We start from the raw sequence: 21,026 nt of genomic DNA, 5'->3' as shown, positions 1-21,026 counted from the left end.
GAATTCAACAAGGGGTAATTTGTGTAGATCCTATAAGGTTTTCCTACAGAAAATAACAGCTGAAATAAAAAAATATTGAAATTGAGCTGAAACCACAGCCATTTTTCTTTATGTTTTACTCTGTAACTTTTTGCTGCGATGTCAGATTTTTTAAAGCAATATACCGTTACGTTTGCTGGACTCTTCTGGTTGCGGGGATATATAGGGCTTGTAGGTTTGTCAAGAACCCTAGGTACCCAGAGCCAATAAATGAGCTGCACCCTGCAGTTGGTTTTCATTTTATACTGGGTATACAGCAATTCATTTGCTGAAATATGAAGAGTGAAAAATAGGTATCAAGAAAGCCTTTGCATTTCCAAAATGGGCTCAAGATAAGGTTTTGAGGAGCAGTGGTTATTTGCACATCTCTGAATTCCGGGGTGCCCATACTAGCATGTGAATTGCAGGGCATTTCTCAAATAGACGTCTTTTTGACACACTCTCTTATATTTGGAAGGAAAAAATGTAGAGAAATATAAGGGGCAATAACAGTTGTTTTGCTATTCTATGTTTCCCAAAGTCTCCCGATAAAAATGATACCTCACTTGTGTGGGTAGGCCTAGCGCCCGCGACAGGAAATGCCCCAAAAAACAACGTGGACACATCCCATTTTTTGACAGAAAACAGAGCTGTTTTTTGCAAAGTGCCTACCTGTAGGTTTTGGCCTCTAGCTCAGCCGACACCTAGGGAAACCTACCAAACCTGTGCATTTCTGAAAACTAGAGACCTAGGGGAATCTAAGATGGGGTGACTTGTGGGGCTCTGACCAGGTTATGTTACCCAGAATCCTTTGCAAACCTCAAAATGTGGCTAAAAAAACAAGTTTTCCTCAAATTTAGGTCACAGAAAGTTCTGGAATCTGAGAGCAGCCACAAATTTCCTTCCACCCAGCGTTCCTCCAAGTTTCCCGGTAAAAATGATACCTCACTTGTGTGGGTAGGCCTAGCACCAGCGACAGGAAATGCCCCAAAACACAACGTGGACACATCCCATTTTTTGACAGAAAACAGAGCTGTTTTTTGCAAAGTGCCTACCTGTAGATTTTGGCCTCTAGCTCAGCCGGCTCCTAGGGAAACCTACCAAACCTGTGCATTTCTGAAAGCTAGAGACCTAGGGGAATCCAAGATGGGGTGACTTGTGGGGCTCTGACCAGGTTCTGTTACCCAGAATCCTTTGCAAACCTCAAAATGTGGCTAAAAAAACACGTTTTCCTCACATTTCGGTGACAGAAAGTTCCGGAATCTGAGAGGAGCCACACATTTCCTTCCACCCAGCGTTCCCCCAAGTCTCCCGATAAAAATGGTACCTCACTTGTGTGGGTAGGCCTGGTGCCCGCGACAGGAATAGATCACACAATGGTCAATGTTGGTCCTTACATGAGGAAGCTGTTGACCCTGGGGTGATCCATTCCTGACGCAGGCACTAGGTGTAGGCACTCAAGTGGGGTAGTGTTTTTATCAGGACAGGTGAGGAATCACTGGGTGGTAGTAATTTTGTGGATCCCAGAAAAATAGAGTTTTTATTCAATATTTCAGCTTTGCAGGGTATTCTGGGTAAGAAAACCTTGGGTAATCCACACAAGTCACACCTCTGTGGACTCCCCCGAATGTCTAGTTTCCAGAAATGTTTGGGTTTAGTGTGTTTCTCTATATGGCTGCTGAACACAGGACCAAAAACACAGGTGCCTGCCTTACAAAACCAGTTTGTTTTGCGATAGATAATTTTGATGTCTCCACAATACGATTTGGGCGGTGGAATTTGGGGCTGAACTAAATTGGGGCGCTCCCAAGAGAGCACTTTCTCTCTCTGCTTGCCGCCGCATTCACCTGCCCTCTGGGTTGGGCTAACCCACTATTACCCAGTTGCACAGACTGCTTGCGAAGGGACAGCAGGACTGTCCTCATCACTTTCCTCATAATTTACTGGAAGAGGAGTTATCGAATGGGACTCCTCCAACTGAAAAATCACTCTCAGAGTCTGCGCCATTGTCCTATCCTTCAGATGCTGTCTCAGTATCTGATGTCTCAGTCTCTGATCCTATGTCAGAGCTGTCTGCTATAACCTGAGTGACGGCAGCAGTCATCCATCAAGATGCCATCTCTGCTATTGGCTAAACTGTTGCTCTAAAACACTAGCCTACGTAGACAGTCACAAAATCAATGGTGTGTGTGAGATACGTGCAACAGTAGAGGCCACCTTACCTGCACTTCTTCCCTTCATCAGCATGTTCTTTCAAGACACTCAAAAAACACCTTGTCACATAACCTTCGTCACAGTCTTTAGCACCTCCTGCGCCCAGTCCAACAATCATTATTGGTGCTCCCACTCTCTCCTCCTTGGATTTCCTCATTACCATCCATCAAAAGTGCCCTTCATCTCTCCATAGCCGCCCTCCACCCCGCACATACATTTCATTTGTATTATGGCGCAGGTAACGGCTGACTTTACTAATGTACTCAGCTATTTACATAAAATACAGATTTGCTCTTTGCAGTAGGCATATAAACCTTGTGCGCTTCTTTATGACACTAAAACTGCTACTAGACAAGTCTGACCCTTTTGTAGCAGAAACATAATCACAATACTTACTTGACTTTTTTATTGCTGCCTAAAAGCTACAGTTGAAAAGCGTCAGTTGAATGAAGTATGTGCATTGCTTTGAAGACGCAAGCTGCAACTGCTAGACAACTGGTGGCAAATATATATATATATATGTATATTTATATATATATATATATCACTTTTATGTGTGGGTCTGGTTTTCCTGGGGGCCGATCGCAGCCCCCAGGGAAACCACACACGTATTAACAAAAGTGATCTATATATATAGATCTATCTCTATATATATATCTATCTACATGGATATATCTATAGATAGATCTATAGATCTATCTATAGATATATCCATGTAGATAGATATATTGAAAATTTAATTTTATGACTGCAAACAAACATGGAAGCAAGTCTTCATACAAATAGGAGATTTGGTAAGAGTCAAAAGGCCAGGAATAAGGAGGAAGGATGAAGGGAAATTTTACTGTGCTTCTAATTGTTTACCAACTCCTGATCCAGCCTCTCTTCCGATGTATTTTCTTACCTGTTCTCTAACAATACTGTTTTGAGCACCTGCCCGTGAGTTCTGCCTTCTTGACTATTTCTCTTCTAGTGGCACTTCTCCTTTGGCCCACTAGCAGTCTTGTAAGGCAGAATTTGCAGCATGCATGACTATCTGGTCTCTTCTGAATTTGTTGTGTAATGTACCAAAATGGCATGTTAGTGCTAAATTCTTTAACGGCAATAGGTGGGCCTCAGTAGATTCTTCCTTAGACTGTTTCCTATGAAAGAAATTGTACCTATCTATGCCCATGCAAACAGTAGGAGTGTAATAGGAATCTAAATCTTCTAGGGCATTGGTGAAAATGTTGCCTTGACCCTGTTGTCTTTGTTTCTTTTCCATCCTGTTATAAGTTTTCAGACCCTGAGGGGCTAAGCAGTGTAAAAGGTTTTCTTTTTCTTTTTCTCAGGTGTATGATCATTATCCTTATCACAGGTGAATAAGATTGGCCTATTTTTATGAGGCTAATCTGCCCCCAAGGGGGACAGAAACCACTAGACACCAGGGAGTTTTTTTTTTTTTACGTGAATTTCACGCAAGGGGAGCGACCCCTTAGGCAAGGGTCGCTCCCCTGGGGAAGAAACCTCTAGGCGCCAGGGCAATTTTTTTTTGGTGTTTTTGTTTTTGTTTGTTTGTTTTTTTAGAGATGGGGAGCGACCCATTAGGCAAGGGCCGCTCCCCTGGGTGGCAAATTGTATATAGACCATTTGGGCAGATCGGACGATTTCAGGTCAATCTACCCCCAAGGGGGCAGAAACCACTAGGCACCGGGGATTTTTTTTTTGCGTCAATGTCACGGAAGGGGAGCGACCCCGTAGGCAAGGGTCGCTCCTGGGGGGGGGGCTCGGGGGGTGGGAAAGCAAATTTATTTTAGGCCATTTCTGCCCCCCCTGGGGCCGGCTGAGCTAGAGGCCAAAATCCACAGGTAGGCAGTTTGCAAAAAACACCTCTGTTTTCTGTGAAAAAATGTGATGTGTCCACGTTGTGTTTTGGGCCATTTCCTTTCATGGGCGCTAGGCCTACCCACACAAGTGAAGTACCATTTTTATCGGGGGACTTGGGGGAACGCTTGGTGGAAGGAAATTTGTGGCTCCTCTCAGATTCCAGAACTTTCTGTCACCGAAATGTTAGGGAAATGTTTTTTTTTTGCCAAATTTTGAGGTTTGCAAAGTATTCTGGGTAACAGAACCTGGTCAGAGCCCCACAAGTCACCCCATCTTGGATTCCCCTAGGTCTCTAGTTTTAAAAAATGCACAGGTTTGGTAGGTTTCCCTATGTGCCGGCTGAGCTAGAGGCCAAAATCTACAGGTAGGCACTTTGCAAAAAACACCTCTGTTTTCTGTCACAAATTGTGATGTGTCCACGTTGTGTTTTGGGGCATTTCCTCTTGTGGGGGCAAGGCCTACCCACACAAGTGAGGTATCGTTTTTATCGGGAGACTTGGGGGAACGCTGGGTGGATGGAAATTTGTGGCTCCTCTCAGATTCCCGAACTTTCTGTCACCAAAATGTGAGGAAAATGTGTTTTTTTAGCCAAAGATTGAGGTTTGCAAAGGATTCTGGGTAACAGAACCTGGTCAGAGCCACACAAGTCTTCCCATCTTGGATTCCCCTAGGTCTCTAGTTTTAAAAAATGCACAGGTTTGGTAGGTTTCCTTGGTGCCGGCTGAGCTAGAGGCCAAAATCTACAGGTAGGCATTTTGCAAAAAACACCTCTGTTTTCTGTCAAAAATTGTGATATGTCCATGTTGCGTTTTGGGGCATTTCCTGTCGCGGGCGATAGGCCTACCGACACAAGTGAGGTACCATTTTTATCTGGGGACTTGGGGGAACGCTTGGTGGAAGGAAATTTGTGGCTCCTCTCAGATTCCAGAACTCTCTGTCACCGAAATGTTAGGGAAATGTGTTTTTTTAGCCACATTTTGAGGTTTGCAAAGTATTCTGGGTAACAGAACCTGGTCGGAGCCCCACAATTCACCCCATCATGGATTCCCCTAGGTCTCTAGTTTTCAAAAATGCACAGGTTTGGTAGGTTTCCCTAGGTGCCGGCTGAGCTAGAGGCCAAATCTACAGGTAGGCACTTTGCAAAAAACACCTCTGTTTTCTGTCACAAATTGTGATGTGTCCACGTTGTGTTTTGGGGCATTTCCTCTCGCGGGGGCAAGGCCTACCCACACAAGTGAGGTATCATTTTTATCGGGAGACTTGGGGGAACTCTGGGTTGAAGGAAATTTGTGGCTCCTCTCAGATTCCCGTACTTTCTGTCACCAAATGTGAGGAAAATGTGTTTTTTTAGCCAAATATTGAGGTTTGCAAAGGATTATGGGTAACAGGACCTGGTCAGAGCCCCAAAAGTCACCCCATCTTGGATTCCCCTAGGTGTCTAGTTTTAAAAAATGCACAGGTTTGGTAGGTTTCCCTGGGTGATGGCTGAGCTAGAGACCAAAATCTACAGTTAGGCACTTTGCAAAAAACGCCTCTGTTTTCTTTAAAATAATGTGATGTGTCCACGTTGTGTTTTGGGGCATTTCCTGTCACGGGCGCTAGGTCTACCCACACAAGTGTGGTATCATTTTTAACTGGAGACATGGGGGAATGCTGGGTGGAAGGAAATGTGTGGCTCCTCTCAGATTCCAGAACTTTCTGTCACCGAAATGTGAGGAAAACTTGTTTTTTTAGCTAAATGTTGAGGTTTGCAAAGGATTCTGGGTAACAGAACCTGGTCAGAGCCCCACAAGTCACCCCATCTTGGATTCCCCTAGGTCTCTAGTTTAAAAAAATGCACAGGTTTGGTAGGTTTCCCTAGGTGCCGGCTGAGCTAGAGGCCAAAATCTACAGGTAGGCAGTTTGCAAAAAACACCCCTGTTTTCTGTCAAAAATTATGATGTGTCCACGTTGCGTTTTGGGGCATTTCCTGTTGCGGGCGCTAGGCCTACCCACACAAGTGAGGTATCATTTTTATCGGGAGACTTGGGGGAACGCTGGGTGGAAGGAAATTTGTGGCTCCTCTCAGATTCCAGAACTTTCTGTCACCAAAATGTGAGGAAAATTTGTTTTTTTAGCCACATTTTGAGGTTTGCAAAGGATTCTGGGTAACAGAACCTGGTCAGAGCCCCACAAGTCACCCCATCTTGGATTCCCCTAGGGCTCTAGTTTTAAAAAATGCACAGGTTTGGTAGGTTGCCCTAGGTGCAGGCTGAGCTAAAGGCCAAAATCTACAGGTAGGCACTTTGCAAAAAACACCTCTGTTTTCTTTTAAAAAATGTGATGTGTCCACATTGTGTTTTGGGGCATTTCCTGTCGCGGGCGCTAGGCCTACCCACACAAGTGAGGTATCATTTTTATCAGGAGACTTGGGGGAACATAGAATAGCAAAACAAGTGTTATTGCCCCTTGTCTTTCTCTACATTTTTTCCTTCCAAATATAAGAGAGTGTGTAAAAATGACGTCTATTTGAGAAATGCCCTGTAATTCACATGCTAGTATTGTCACCCCGGAATTCAGAGATGTGCAAATAACCACTGCTCCTCAACACCTTATCTTGTGCCCATTTTGGAAATACAAAGGTTTTCTTGATAGCTATTTTTCACTCTTTATATTTCAGCAAATGAATTGCTGTATACCCGGTATAGAATGAAAACGCACTGCAGGGTGCAGCTCATTTATTGGCTCTGGGTACCTTACAAGCCCTATATATCCCTGCAAGCAGAAGAGTCCAGCAGACGTAACGGTATATTGCTTTCAAACATCTGACATTGCAGGAAAAAGTTACAGAGTAAAACGAAGCAAAAAATTGCTGTTTTTTTCACCTCAATTTCAATATTTTTCTTTTTCAGTTGTTATTTTCTGTAGGAAACCCTTGTAGGATCTACACAAATTAGGTTTCTGGGATCCAGCTTTGGTTTCACACCCATTTCTGTCACTGACTGGAAGGAGGCTGAAAGCACAAAAAATCTTAAAAATTAGGTATGTCCCAGTAAAATGCCACATTTGTGTTGAAAAATTGGGTTTTCTGATTCAAGTCTGCTGGTGATTTTAGCAGCACAGCAAATCCTTTGTTGATGCCATTTTCAGGGAAAAAAACACAAGCCTTCTTCTGCAGCCACGTTTTCCCATTTTTTTGAAAAAAACGAAATTTTCACTGTATTTTGGCTAATATCTTAGCCTCCTTCAGGGGGACCCAGAAAGTCTTGGTACCTTTAGAATCCCTAGGATGTTGGTAAAAAAGGACACAAATTTGGCTTGGCTAGCTTATGTGGACAAAAAGTTATGAGGGCCTAAGCGAGAACTGCCCCAAATAGCCAAAAAAAGGCCTGGCACAGGAGGGGGAAAAGGCCTGGCAGCGAAGAGGTTAATGGAATACTGGTGCTAATGAGGGTGCATGAGGCTTGACAGTTGTAGGGAGGGTTTTGTGATGAAGCCACTTTGTCTAATAAAAATGTCCAGTACAACTCACTTCTATAGTAAAATGCTGAATTTTAACATTTCTGTATTGTTTCTGAAGTTTTGTGAAGTCTGAGGCAGGAGCATAACTGTAGCCAATCAGCAGCTATGAATTTCGCCCATAGGTTTGTGTGCTGGGGCAATAGTCGCCACTTTCTGTAGTAATTACAGCAACACTGATTGCGATGCAGTGTAGTTTATTGTTAATTTTCCCCAGCACAGTGAGGAGCATAAGTACAACCTTGTACGTTCCTCTACCAACCACCGTCTCCTGCCTACCACTTTCCATCTTACCTCACTACATTCTGCAATTCCTCCATACGGTGTCAATGCATAGACATTATTGATCTATCTCGTTCTTCACGTCATAACAAACACCAATGGAAAAATCAGTAACAGACCATCCCAGTGGGAGAAAGAAGATTAAAGATGGTGACTCAGTGGCTGGAAATGTACAAATAAACATAACAGCTTTTCCCTTGGGTTGAGCCTCCACGGCTAAGCTCCGCACAATATTAAAAAAAAATATTTTGAAAAACATGTGATGATCCTCTCCTGGAAGCATTTGATGTGAAGCTTGTGCCAATTATTACTTTTGCATCTGAGAACTGGGGATGGTGGTGTGGAAGAAATGTTCGAAGAAGGTACACTATCAATGAGGGCAAAATTTGAAGGAAATTATTAAATTACTCTCAGTATTAACACTAAACACCATCCATGGTACGCTGTAATTAGTGCCTTGATGAAATTGGTACTAACACCAAAAGCAGACTGGCACTGCCCCTCTAATGAAATTGTCAATGATAATTAATTAAGTTGCTGTATAACTCTTTCAAAAAAGAGAAATGTAAACCTACATTTTAAATTAAAAAGTGTTGGGTACGGAGCCGAGGGAAGCGACAACATCGGGGTTGTTCTCCAGAACTCAAAGTCATCTATAACAACTTTTTTCTCCAACTGTGAAGCATCTCTATTAGTCAAATATCTCTGTAGTTGTGCTTAAAAAACATATTACATCAAACTTCATGATTTATAACTCAATCCAGACAGCAGAGAAATTGACTCAATTTGTATCTCCTGTGCTTTTTTATGAATGTCTGATAAATTCCCCTTGTGTATGCCACAGAAACCTATATTTTAAATTGCGGATATGGATGTACATCATTCCAGTGTATAAGGGGATTTACAAAGTTTTGACACCCGCAGAGATGTTCTGTTGCTATGATGAGGCTCCTATAGACTTTCTTGAACACATAACCTACTAATGTCAATCACCTCCATCTGAACAATGCTCAATTGCATTTCACAATTAGGTTTTACCAGAAAGAGTGGTAGTGTAAGTTGTAACTTGTTCTTGACTTAGGACCATAACAAACCAGCAAAAAAACCTCTATAAATCATGTCTGGAATTTGACTTGGTGTTTGTTGGACAAAAACTAAAACAATATGTTTCATTTTCAAGAACTTCATAATCACATGCTCAGCACACTCAGAAACACTACATTTAAAAAAAGGGCAACACAGGTAAAGTATTTGCACTATGGGTATATAGGTTATCTAAAACGTAGGGCACAACATTTGGAGCCTTGTCAGAAATTAAACAATAAGGACCTCATTATAAGTGCACTGACCTACACATGATAAGTCTGCAATGCTGGATTTAGCAGAAGTTCCATGTTTTTCTGTAGCGGTAAGCTATTGGGTATTATGAGTGAAAACATGAAGTTGCACTGATTAATTGAGAATTAAAATCTAAATATGTATTTTTGTGTCTGATTTTTCTTGGTAATTCCCCATTCTGCCCACAGTTTCCCCCTCAAATGTTCGCTCTTTCAAACGTGCGAAAGTTTCAGGGATAAAAAGACAGGTTCCTGGTGTTTTCATGAACCCTATAATTCTGATGGGCCTTGTAACATCAGTTACTGGGTCCATCGACAAAAAGAGAGATACTCGTAATTATGACCAATGTGTATTTCACACTCTTGTGTTCTTGAACCTTTCACATGTCATCATGTGAACATTTTGACCCCACAAACAAGAAACTTATCTCTGTGTAAGAAATGCAGCAACACCTGTGAATATTGCAAAGCCTGTGGGCCAGATGTAAACTTTTTTACATTAGTAAACAGTCCGAACCATCATTTTGGAATACACTACCGTTTGTTCACAATGTACTAAAGGCATGATCAGAGTCAGTAAATTTTTATCTACTTCAAAATGGATTTTGACTTCATACGATTTTGCTAGTTAGAAGGGAGATGTTGTGGGTGTCCCTTCCATACAGAGATTTGGTGTGAGACGTATGAATGATTTTCAACTGCAGTTTTGCCTTCTTACTTCATTTTTGTGGTGAAATTCATTTTTGTGGAGTTAAGACACTGTGCACTTTACCACTGCTAACCAGTGGTAAAGTGCTTGTGCTCACACCCATAAACATGGTTTGATTGGCTTACACCTTATTGGCATATCTAAATAATTACAAGTCCCTTATAGAGATATATAATAAATGCTCAAGGCCTGTCAATGAAATACTACTGGTGGGCCTGCAGCACCTATTGTGCCACCTATTTAAGTAGCACCTTAAAACATGTTCCAGGCCTGCAATTACAGCCTGAATGCTGGTTTAAACTGGTCATTTGACTTGGTAATATAACCCCCTTGCCAAGCCTTAAACGCCCCTTCGATTACATATGTCACCCCTAGGGTAGACCCTAGGTAGACCACAGGACAAGGTGCATTGTCATGAAGAGGTCAGACATGTACTTTAGGGTTTTGCATGTCCTAGTAGTGAAAACTCCTAAATTTATTGTTCACTTCTCAAACTACTTTTACTAAAAAATTAACAAATTCATATCTCTGGTTCTACTGATTGGATTGTTATTGTTTTGTTGCCAAATAATGTATTAAAATGTACTCTATTTTTATAAATTCATGTGGTATTTTTCTTGTGTTGTGTTTTCACATTGTTATGGTTTGTGTGCTGCATAAATTCTTAACACATTGTCTACAAGTTGAGCCTGCCTTCTTTCTGAGATTCATTTAATTGACTTTTTGTGGGTTCCAGCGCAAGGGGATTGTGGATGGTGCTTGACCAGGGCTCACATCCCAGTCTACCAACAACCCAGTTTCTCATGGGACCTCTTTGAACTCATTATCTATTGTGAATGTTGAACAATGTTTCAAGTATATTAGGCATTAGGACACAGGACCACTGCCAATTCTCAGTGAAAAGTTTTAAAAAATGCAAACATTTAAAAAAAATACAGTTCAGTTACCTTTAAGAAAATTGGCTGCATTAATGTACAAATGTCTTTATTTAAACATAATCACAGGTATGGTGGACTGCTGACCCTTGCAGGCTACTATCCCTGGGGCTGTGGCCACTCAGAGGGAGTCTCAAGTTGTGACCTGCCTAACGACTGACTTTCCCTGTTAGATTCCCTTTCATTATCTATTCTAACTGGTCATCTGACTCCTCTACAACCTTGTTTCTCACCGTTGTCAGTACAATGTTGTTTTCTACTCGAGCATATAATTATTGTACTTCAAGCTAATGAATTTTGAAGATGCTGCTTGGACAAATTAGCATGCCTCCTGCAAAGATAGGCACAGCACGGGATGCTGACAACATTTGATTTTCTCAGTAGTGGACAAAATTAAAGCGCTTGTCAACAACATTAACAGTCTCAGTCAATAGCTTACATGCTTTTTTCAACAACATGAGACTTTTTTTCCAGTGCCACCCTTCATCATAACTCCAATGTCTCCGTCAGGTGCTACTGAGGATTTGAAAACTCATTTATCAATCATGACGCCTCCAGGTCACTACAGTACAATGCCAGAACAAAAATCACACTCCATGTCAAAGCTTTAAATACCTTCAAAAGGGCAGTATTATTTGCTTTTGCCGGGTCCTTCTCTGTAGAGTGATTACTCTATTGAACCAAGTGTATGAGAGCTGTCTGCATACGTGTGTTAGTCTGTTCAAATTGCAGTGCTGGAAGGCCTCATGGTATTGGGATAAAGACTATCCTAGCAACATTAGTCCTATGGAGCTAGAACGTGCAAGGTAAGAGTCTCATTTGTTTTGACAAACATGTAGGACTGCTCTGTAAATATTAGCTAATAAAAAAAGAACAATGAGCCTTCCTATGAAAGTTGTATTTAGCACCTACACAGGTCCACTCCTGTCGGGCTCTACCTGGATGAACTCACCCCAGGATTGGGGAAATTAATCTACTCAAGAGTAGGACAGTTGGACCACAAAAAAATTCTGAACAGAAGGCGGGTGGTTGGGTTCTGCAGCTGGAATCCCAAGATTCAGAAGAATGGTGGGAGAGGACTTTTCAGAAGAATGCTGTTTTCCTGAATTTTCATTTGTGTGGTGCATAGGACCCTTGGAGAAGAACAGTGAAGCAGGAGGGTATGGCCTCCAACACTGCAAGTAGGTCTGGCTTTGGGCAGTCCCCTTCCAAGTCTTTGGTGGATGCTGTTGATGGACAGAAATCCTTCAAAAAGCCAAAAGCATACCAAAACTGGCCTTGTTCAAAAGTCTAGGTGGCACAGTCTGGTGTCATATCTCTAGAAAGGGAGACATCTTAGTCATACAACCACGGATCTCTCTGTCCAACCTTTGACAAGGGCCTTAATACCTCAGTATGGAACTATTGTTTAGTCAAGCCTAGGGACCTAACCTGTGTAGACAGCTTTTCAAAATGTCCAGTGATGTCCAGGTATCATTCTGCTCCAACTATACTTCATACTCTATAAGTGCAAGGACCATTACAGCAATTGTTTGAGTATATGTCCCCTGGATGAATTACATTTCCTGTATACATTGTGGCTGTATCTAGAAAACTTGTTTGCCTATCTCTGTCACCCCATATAATGAATTCATTTGTGCTGCCTTATGGGAGTGCAAGATTTGTTCCAACATGTATCCCAATATAAGGGGTGTGCCACCTGTCCCTGTGACTTTACTCATTTTTAGGGGAAAATGCACACTTTGTAGACTGTTAAAACAGAAGGAGTCATGTTATACAAAGTGTGTGGGAATCAAATAAACATTCGCACACATTTTTTCTATCTCTAAGGTACATTGGTATTCCAAAAAGGGCTGCAGACTATTGAATAGCACCTTACGTAATATAGATTTCACGCGAAACCAAGGTGGCATGCCCTAATTTGCACGGGGATGTGGTGAAATATAAATGAGGAATTCATTTGATTTTGTGGCCATGTCGAATTCCAAACAAGGCCACAGAGCCAAAGAGGTGATCACCAAGTGTACTGCCTATGCCCCACGTATCGGTGGTGGAGTCAGTACCCCCCCAAGGACACTACTTGAGAAAGGCACTGTGGTCCAAGGGATTCCCCAGGCATCACTCTGTAGGTTTGTGCAGTCTCTCACTGCACTCACCTGAAGGACAGATCTCTGCCCCCTTCAAAAGTATGGCATTAATAGGCTGAAAAACCTCTTCAAGGAGCTGATCCCCTTTTATTGATACTCTGTTCACGATGCAGGTGCAAGTTCACGTCTGCACTGTGAACACCGCATTTGCTGTTTGGCCACCCTGTACTGGTCTTTACCTTGTACATACCATTAAGGCTACACAGAGTGGGACAGCATTCCCTATCTGTATTGTGACCCAAAAGATGTGTGACACTGCCTGCCAGCAGTTGTCAAATAGGGATATCGAAAGAACACCCCTGACAAGTGCATACAAGGGCACATTTTCTATTTTATCACACAGTGCAGAGCAACAAGAGAACTTGCTGCACTGTGTTGCATTATAAGGAGAGAGCAGAAACGCTGCATATTTTCAAAGATATGGAGCGTTTTTACTTTCTCCTAGTTCATGCGCACTCTGTGCCATCTAGAGCCAACCCAGACACCTTTGAACTACGTTGCAAGGGATCCTGAATTAAGCACAGTATTGTTTTTGTGTAGGAAGGGATATCTTCCTGCGCAAAGACTATCGAAAGGGCATTTTCCTCTTTCTCTGTGTTATGCAGAAGGCATCCTGGATATAAAGAGAACATAACAAGGAGAAAAAACAATTTTTCTTCTTGGTATGCCATTATCAGGGAGGCATACCAATTTGATGCAATTCTAGGTTTACAAACATTTGTAAATCTAATATTGTGTTAGATCAATGGGTGGATGCACGGGGACACCCATTTTCTACCCATGGAATACCTCACAACCACACAGCACAGTATTTCTTTACAAAGCCACACAAGGTGGTACTAATTGCCCTTTGCATGGATTTGTAAATATGAATTAAGGAATTGCGCTGCCTTGAGTCACTGTACGTGACACAAGGACAATGAAACTCCTTAATCAGGCCCACTGTGCTTTGTCACATGGATGACATTACATTTAACAATTCAGAAAACATCAAGCATCTAGACTTAGGTGAATTACTGAATTCGACTCCCCAATGGTATATTTTAGAAAAGGAACACACAACTGAATAATTTGTTATTATTTGCTAAATATCTATATATTAATGCAAGATTTTAATTTTTGAGTGTGGCTATGCAATATGATAGTATTTTCAGTACCATTCTTTATTACCGCACAGGCATGTTGGTATTTCATTTCAGTTCCAGCCCTCCTGCATTCCTCTGCTTCATCGGGAAGAAAGAATAAAATCATGTCAAGCCTTTCTGGTGTATGTTAAGGGTATGTTACTAAATCAACCAAAGCAGACCAATATTCAACTAAGGCACCATTCTCCAACCTCAATGAACCTCATTCACACTATTGTGTTCATTCCGAACGTGGCGGTGTGTTCTGCCATGCTGGCGGTGGCAGGTAAAACCGCCAGCCGGCATAGCGGGCCACACCACCACACAATAAACCCCACGAGGGCCATCATCGGCAACCCTGACTCACTGCCAGGCTGCCTCCATCAGGCAGCCTGGCGGCGGTCAGAAACATTATCCAACATGGCAGCGGTGCTGCCCCTCGGATAATGATTCCACAGCCACCAGCCTTTCCCTGGCGTGGAAAGCTGGTGGAAGGGGTGCACTGGGGCACCCCTGGGGGCCCCTGCACTGTCCATGCACTTGGCACGGGCAGTGCAGGGGCCCTGGTGCAGTGCCCCATCGTCAGGTCACTGCCCGAATTTCGGGCAGTGATCTGTGCGACGGGTGCAGCTGCACCCACCGCACAGAGGCATTGGCGGTGGCTCACATGGAGCCGCTGTCAATGTTCCAGCCAGGCATTCCTGTGGGCCGGTGGGCGGAAACAATGTTTCTGCCCGCCGGCCCACAGGAATGTTCCTATTACGGCTGGCGGGGATCCGGCGATGCTGCCAGTCAGTGTTTTGACCGCCAGCATGAACACAGTGGTTGCGACCGCCGTGTTCAAAATGAGGGCATATATTCTGACAAATGTTCTTAAGTTGGAAATATTTTTGGAACAACTGGGAACCATCCAGAATGTCTTCCTCTGCCTATTTTCTGACCTAGTTTTAAAACCTGTCACGCTAATTCTTTGAGGCTGCAGCAAGTTTGTCTTCCCAGAATTTTTAGACCCTGGACCTTGTTATTATTGGCATTAGGACTCTGAGACCTGTGACTCTGCTGATCAATGCCACAGTGTGTGTGTTCTGACCCTAAAAAGTTAGTGACAATATTTGTTTCACCCAAACAGTCTATTTAATTGTCATGTAAGACCATAGTAGACGATAGAGAAAATATGTGTTTTTCATGGATTGTTGTACCTGGCCCTTTCTGCAGGGTTATCCCTAAACCTTTTGCCTTCTTCCTCCTATTTTACTGACCTGTTTGTTGGCTGTAGGACTCTGGCCACCTTATCACTGCTAAACAGGGCTAAAGAGTGCACGCTTTCTTTCTAAAATGTATTGGGTATTGGTTTATCCTTTATTGGCATATTTCATTTACTAGTAATTCCCTAGTAAAGTGCACTATGTGTGCCCAGGTCCTGCAAATCAAATGCTACTAGTGGGCCTGCAGCACTGTTTGTGCCACCCACAAGTTGCCCTGTCACCATGTCTTCCTGCATAACCATTCTATGCCTCTGCCTGTCTGTGGAATACACTTCTGGGTCAGGATGACAGTTGGGCTGTTTGTGATTTCACCTTAGACAGTCATACAAAGGGAGCTCAGGTGTGCCATGCATTTCCTGTTGTGTCTTCTTGAGTTAGAGTGGTGGGAAGAGCAGTCTCAACCCCCTGGAGTGTGTCTGGGGCCAGGACAGGGAAGGCAGGGTTTTGTGCACTACAAAGACTTCTTTTTAAAGTTGGCCTTCTTCAAAGACAAAAACGGGTATAAGTACTGGACCTCTGACACCACAAAGTTAGAACACTTCTGGACTGAGGACATTCTGCCGGGAGGAAGGGCTGGATACTGTAGGTGGGACTGCCACTCTGCCTGCTGCTTTGTTGTGCTGGCCTGCTGCTTGCTGCTTCTGTCCTGGGAGTAGAGGGGCTGGACTTTGGTTTCTACATCCTTCTTTCCAAGGTTCTCCAACGGCTTGAACTGAGCTTGCCTCCTATTAAGAAATCTCAGGCCCATTAAAGACTTCATCTGCCAGAGTCTGGGCTCTTTTGCTTAGAGTCCTGACTTGCATTGTGGTGCCAAATCCAGTTCCTGAGCCCTTGGAAATGAGCTCTGGTGCAACTACGAAGAAACTTAGCACATCGACTCCAGACTGACTTCGGACCTGGCGCTGTTTTCTGACTCCCCATCTGTACTGGAACAATGGTCCCGCTGAGTGCAACGACCACGACCTGCAACACAGGCCTGACACTACTGCAGCACCTCTGAAGTACCACCATAGTATGAGTCCCGAGTACTGTGTCACCGACATCATGACACTCAAATCCAACTCCACCCCTGCACCTGTGGCCCAGCATTGTGATTGCGATAATGCAAAGTTGGCATCTCACATCTTGACCTGCTGGTTTAATTGACCCGCTGGGTTGAAAGGAACTGACCCTTCACCACAGATGTCACATCACCTCCCTTGCAACCAGAAGGAACTGACACCTCATATCTCACACATAGCAATAAGGAACCAACACCTCACCTCACCGGTAGCAGTAAGGAACCATCACCGCACCGGCTCCAGCAATACCACACTTCCCCGACTCCGTGCAAAGTCTTTGTTTCCTCATCATTTTCCAAGGTACTGTACCTGGGGTCCCTGTGACTCCAAAACCAGCCCACACTTGCTCATGACTGGCGTCGGACTGTTGGGAACGACTCCTTCAGGTCATTATAGCTATTGTGTTTTTAAGCGATATACTACATTTAATCTTTGAAAACTCGTATCTTTACTTTTTTATGTTATTTTTGTGGTTTTGGTCTTGTTTTAATCATATAGATATTTGCTTTATTTCTAAACTGGTGTGGAGTACTTTTGTGTTGTTTTCACTGTGTTACTGTGTGTGTGTTTGCGTGTCTGTGTGTGTGTATGAATACTTTAAACATTGCCTCTGATAGAATCCTGACTGCTTGAGTCAAGCTACCAAGGGAGGGAACAGGGGTTAATTAGCTGTGTGACTCCCTTCTCGTGACTAGAGTGAGGGCACCTACTTGGAGAGGGCATACACCACTCTCGTGACTAGAGTGAGGGCACCTATTTGGAGAGGGCATACACCACTGTTAACTAGAGACCACATTTCTAACATTTCTAACATGGGTGTTAAATTTCATGTGGACTGCAGTGTACACATCACTCATTTTTCTGACTAAAATAAGTGTCTGCCTTGCAATACTATGATCTTGCTTGGCCCGTTTTTTAAATATATTCATAAGTCACACCTAAATTGTGTCTTGCAGCCGCAAGGGTAGGGTGCTAGTATATAAAAATAGGATGCACTAGATATTGGGGATAATGTGTTTTTTTCAGTTAAATAAATCCTAAAAGTTATTTCACTGTGTAGGTCTTGCTAGCCTTTTACCTGAACAGGCCTAGTTGTGAATGCAATCTTTATTTTCTTTCTTCACTGTGCTAATGCTAGAAAAGGATTTAAGGTTATTTCCTACTTAATGTCAAAATTGAAGTTAATAATGAAATCATATTTTGATAAAATAAGTGGAAATGTAACTTTGTAAAAAATGGACTTAATGCTGCCTAAACCAGTACTCTCTTCAGAGCTAGAATACAAATCCTTGGCTGAGATAGTTAATGAATCTGGTGCAGATAATAGCCTGGGAGAGCAAATGAGTGTTAACTGCTGACCACTTAGCAAAGATAAGCGGTCTGATATTGGATTGAAACAATTTGTAGAACAATGGAAAGCTTTAACATTACCTCAATTAACTTGGAGATTTCAGGGTGAGTGTCTCATTTTGATATCCAGGAGCCTCCCAGACAGCCTTTGGCCAGTCACTGGGGGAGACAAGGGGGTGAGAGCGAACTAGATTTTATCCTGTGAGGTGGACGGAGAGCTCATCTAAAAAGGGCAGTGAATAAGGAGCAGGAGATAGGCGTGGTGGCAGCTGGGTTCTGCCCTCTTGAAACAGGGTCCCCCGGGTAATTTTACTCCAAGGGCAAAGAGGAAGTGCTTTGGCAAGAGGTGGGGTAACTGCAAGAAATTAGTTAGTATTGGCTAGAAGGAATTCCCCAATCACCGTCTACTGCATTGGATAAATCTGGCACCTCCATCACCACCTCCAAACAAAGCACTTCAGCAGAAGCCGGATGACAATGTTGCCACAGTCTTGAGACACTCACTGCCCAAAGCCTTTGACCATCCTAACTGGAAATTGTTAGCTTCCATTTCACAGCCTAAAGGCCTGATTAAGACTTTGGTGACAGACCACAATACCGGCAGTCTTCCAGGCCGCCCTATTATGAGTTACACAGGCAGGACCGCCAAGCAAAAATGGCAGACTGCCAGTGGCGCTGTGGCCTGGAAATAGGCAGTCCAACATCCAGCGTGCTCAGCAATGTGACCGAGTATATTACAATCATACGGTCACCATGCCGGTCCTCTTGTGGTGGTCAACTAACGGAAGTCAGGACCATGGCAGTTTGAGGTCAGCAAAATAACAGTCAACTGCACATTGGATGGATTTGAAGACAACACAGATGACACACATTGGCCAACTGGACACACTTGCAAAGGACACTATAAAACATACCGCTTCACAGAGGACAATCCTTTGCATTTCCACTGCAAGATATAGAAGCCAGAGCCCCTTATTTTCCATAGATTTCATACCTTAGGCAGCCCATTTTTTTCACTATCCCACAGAACACCTTGCACACTCTTTTGTCTACTCACACCCTATTGCAATTCCCCTGTTAAGAAAGTCCCGGTAACTCATAGTTTTCTTCCGCCATGTCAAGTTCTAAAAATCCATGTTTTTTCAAAGAAGAGTTCAGAGTCATGGTGGATGATATCATAAGAGAAGAGCCACAATTGTTTGAAGCACAAGTTCAGCATACTCCTCTCAGCAGGAAAATAGAAATGTGGGACAGGATAGTCAACAGAGTGAATGCTGTAGGCACCAACCTGAGCACAAAGGAGGACCTAAGGAAGAGGAGGAATGACCTCAGGGGCATGGTCCGTTCCCTGATCCAGGCGCCAGCTGGAAGCAAAGAAGAATGTGGGTTGCCCTCCCAGTTCCCCGAAAAGACTTTTTCACTGGGAGGAGAAGGTCTTGGCCATCCTGCATCCTGAGGGCTTAACAGGAATACCTGAATGAGTGCAGTCTGATAAGTCATAACACAAACAAAATCACAAAAATGCAATGTCATGCATGATAGCAGCTCACCTTTATCCACCGTCACGCATCACACCAACATTCAATACAGAGAGTATCAGTGTGTTAACACTGTCTCTAACTCCAAACACCAGCCCAGTCTGCACTTGTCCAAATACCCATGTTTGTCAACTTCAAAATTAAGTGTATTCAACTGGGGGGATGTATAGTGTGTGTAGTACAGAGAGTGACCTGACTGCAAGTCCCAGGAGGCACTGTTTCTACAACTCCAAACACCAGCCCAGTGGTTACATGCCCAATACATTTGCTTGTCAACTCAAAAATGAAGGTGCATATTTAAGATCTGCCAGCACCATTCCAAGGCACATTAGTATCATTTTTTTATGCTAACGTGGTGTCAGAAGGCCACAAACGCTACACCATATTTACAAAGTGGCGCAATGCATGCATTGCATCACTTTGTATCTCTTTGCGATACATTATGCCTGCAGTTCCCTCATTATTGGGCCGCAAAAAATGGCACAAGGAAATCCAAGAAATTCCCTTGTGTCATTTTTGTCCAGCACTTTTAACCCCCTCTCTGAGCAGGCATTAAAAGGAGGATTCCATTGCTTAGAATGGGCCCATTGGTGCTTTGCAGGATTAGTTTAGGACTAAGGATTTAGATTAGGACTAGCAGGATTTACGCTAATCCCGCAACGTACCTGACTAGCATCATAAATTCTGACACTAGTCACCTAACTACTGCCGTGGTGTGCCATATTTCAAATTTGGCACTCACATGGTGGTGTTAGCAGGGCGTTAAAGGGTGCAGCTAAATTTTTCTTAAATGTGCCCCAAAATTTGCTCATGTGGTGGGATAATATTTGTATAGTGTGTGTACTACAGGGATTGACCTGACTGGGACTCCCAGCAAGCCCTGTTTCTCTAACTCCAAACACCAGCATATTGCCCACATGTCCATATACCCCTGCTTGTTAACTCTCAATTGATGTGTACTCACCTGGGGGGATAACATTTGTATAGTGTGTGTAGTACAGGGATTGACCTGACTGCATCTCTCAGCAAGCCCTGTTTCTCTCACTCCAAACACCAGCACAGTGCCCACTTGTCCATAGATCCCTGTTTGCTAACTCTCAATTGAAATGTACTCACCTGGGGGATAACATTTGTATTGTGTGTGTAGTACAGAGATTAACCTGCCTGCAACTCCCAGGAGGCATTGTTCCTCTAACACCAAACACAAGCACAGTAGTCACATGTTCTAATACATATGTGTGTTAACTCTCAATTGAAGTACACTCACCTGGGGGAATAACAATTGTATAGTGTGTGTAGTACATGGATTGTCCTGACTGCAACTCCCAGCAAAGCCTGTTTCTCTAACTCCAAACAACAGCACAGTGCCCACATGTCCATATACCCCTGTTTGTTAACTCTCAATTGAAGTGTACTCACATAGTAGTACAGGGATTGGCCTTACTGCAACTCCCAGCAAGCCCTGTTTCTCTAACTAAAAAAAACACCAGAACATTGTCCACTTGTCCATAGATCCCTGTTTGTCAGCTTACAAGTGAAGTGTACTAAACTGGGGTGATAACATTTGTATAGTGTGTGTAGTACAGAGATTAACCTGACTGCAACTCCCAGGAGGCCCTGTTTCTCTAACACCAAACACCAGTTCAGTGGTTCCTTATCCAAATACCCCTGTTTGTTAAATC

This window comes from Pleurodeles waltl, chromosome 11, assembly GCF_031143425.1.
Source record: "Pleurodeles waltl isolate 20211129_DDA chromosome 11, aPleWal1.hap1.20221129, whole genome shotgun sequence".
In the NCBI taxonomy this organism is placed as follows: domain Eukaryota; kingdom Metazoa; phylum Chordata; class Amphibia; order Caudata; family Salamandridae; genus Pleurodeles; species Pleurodeles waltl.
Note: the sequence above shows the minus strand (reverse complement) of the source record.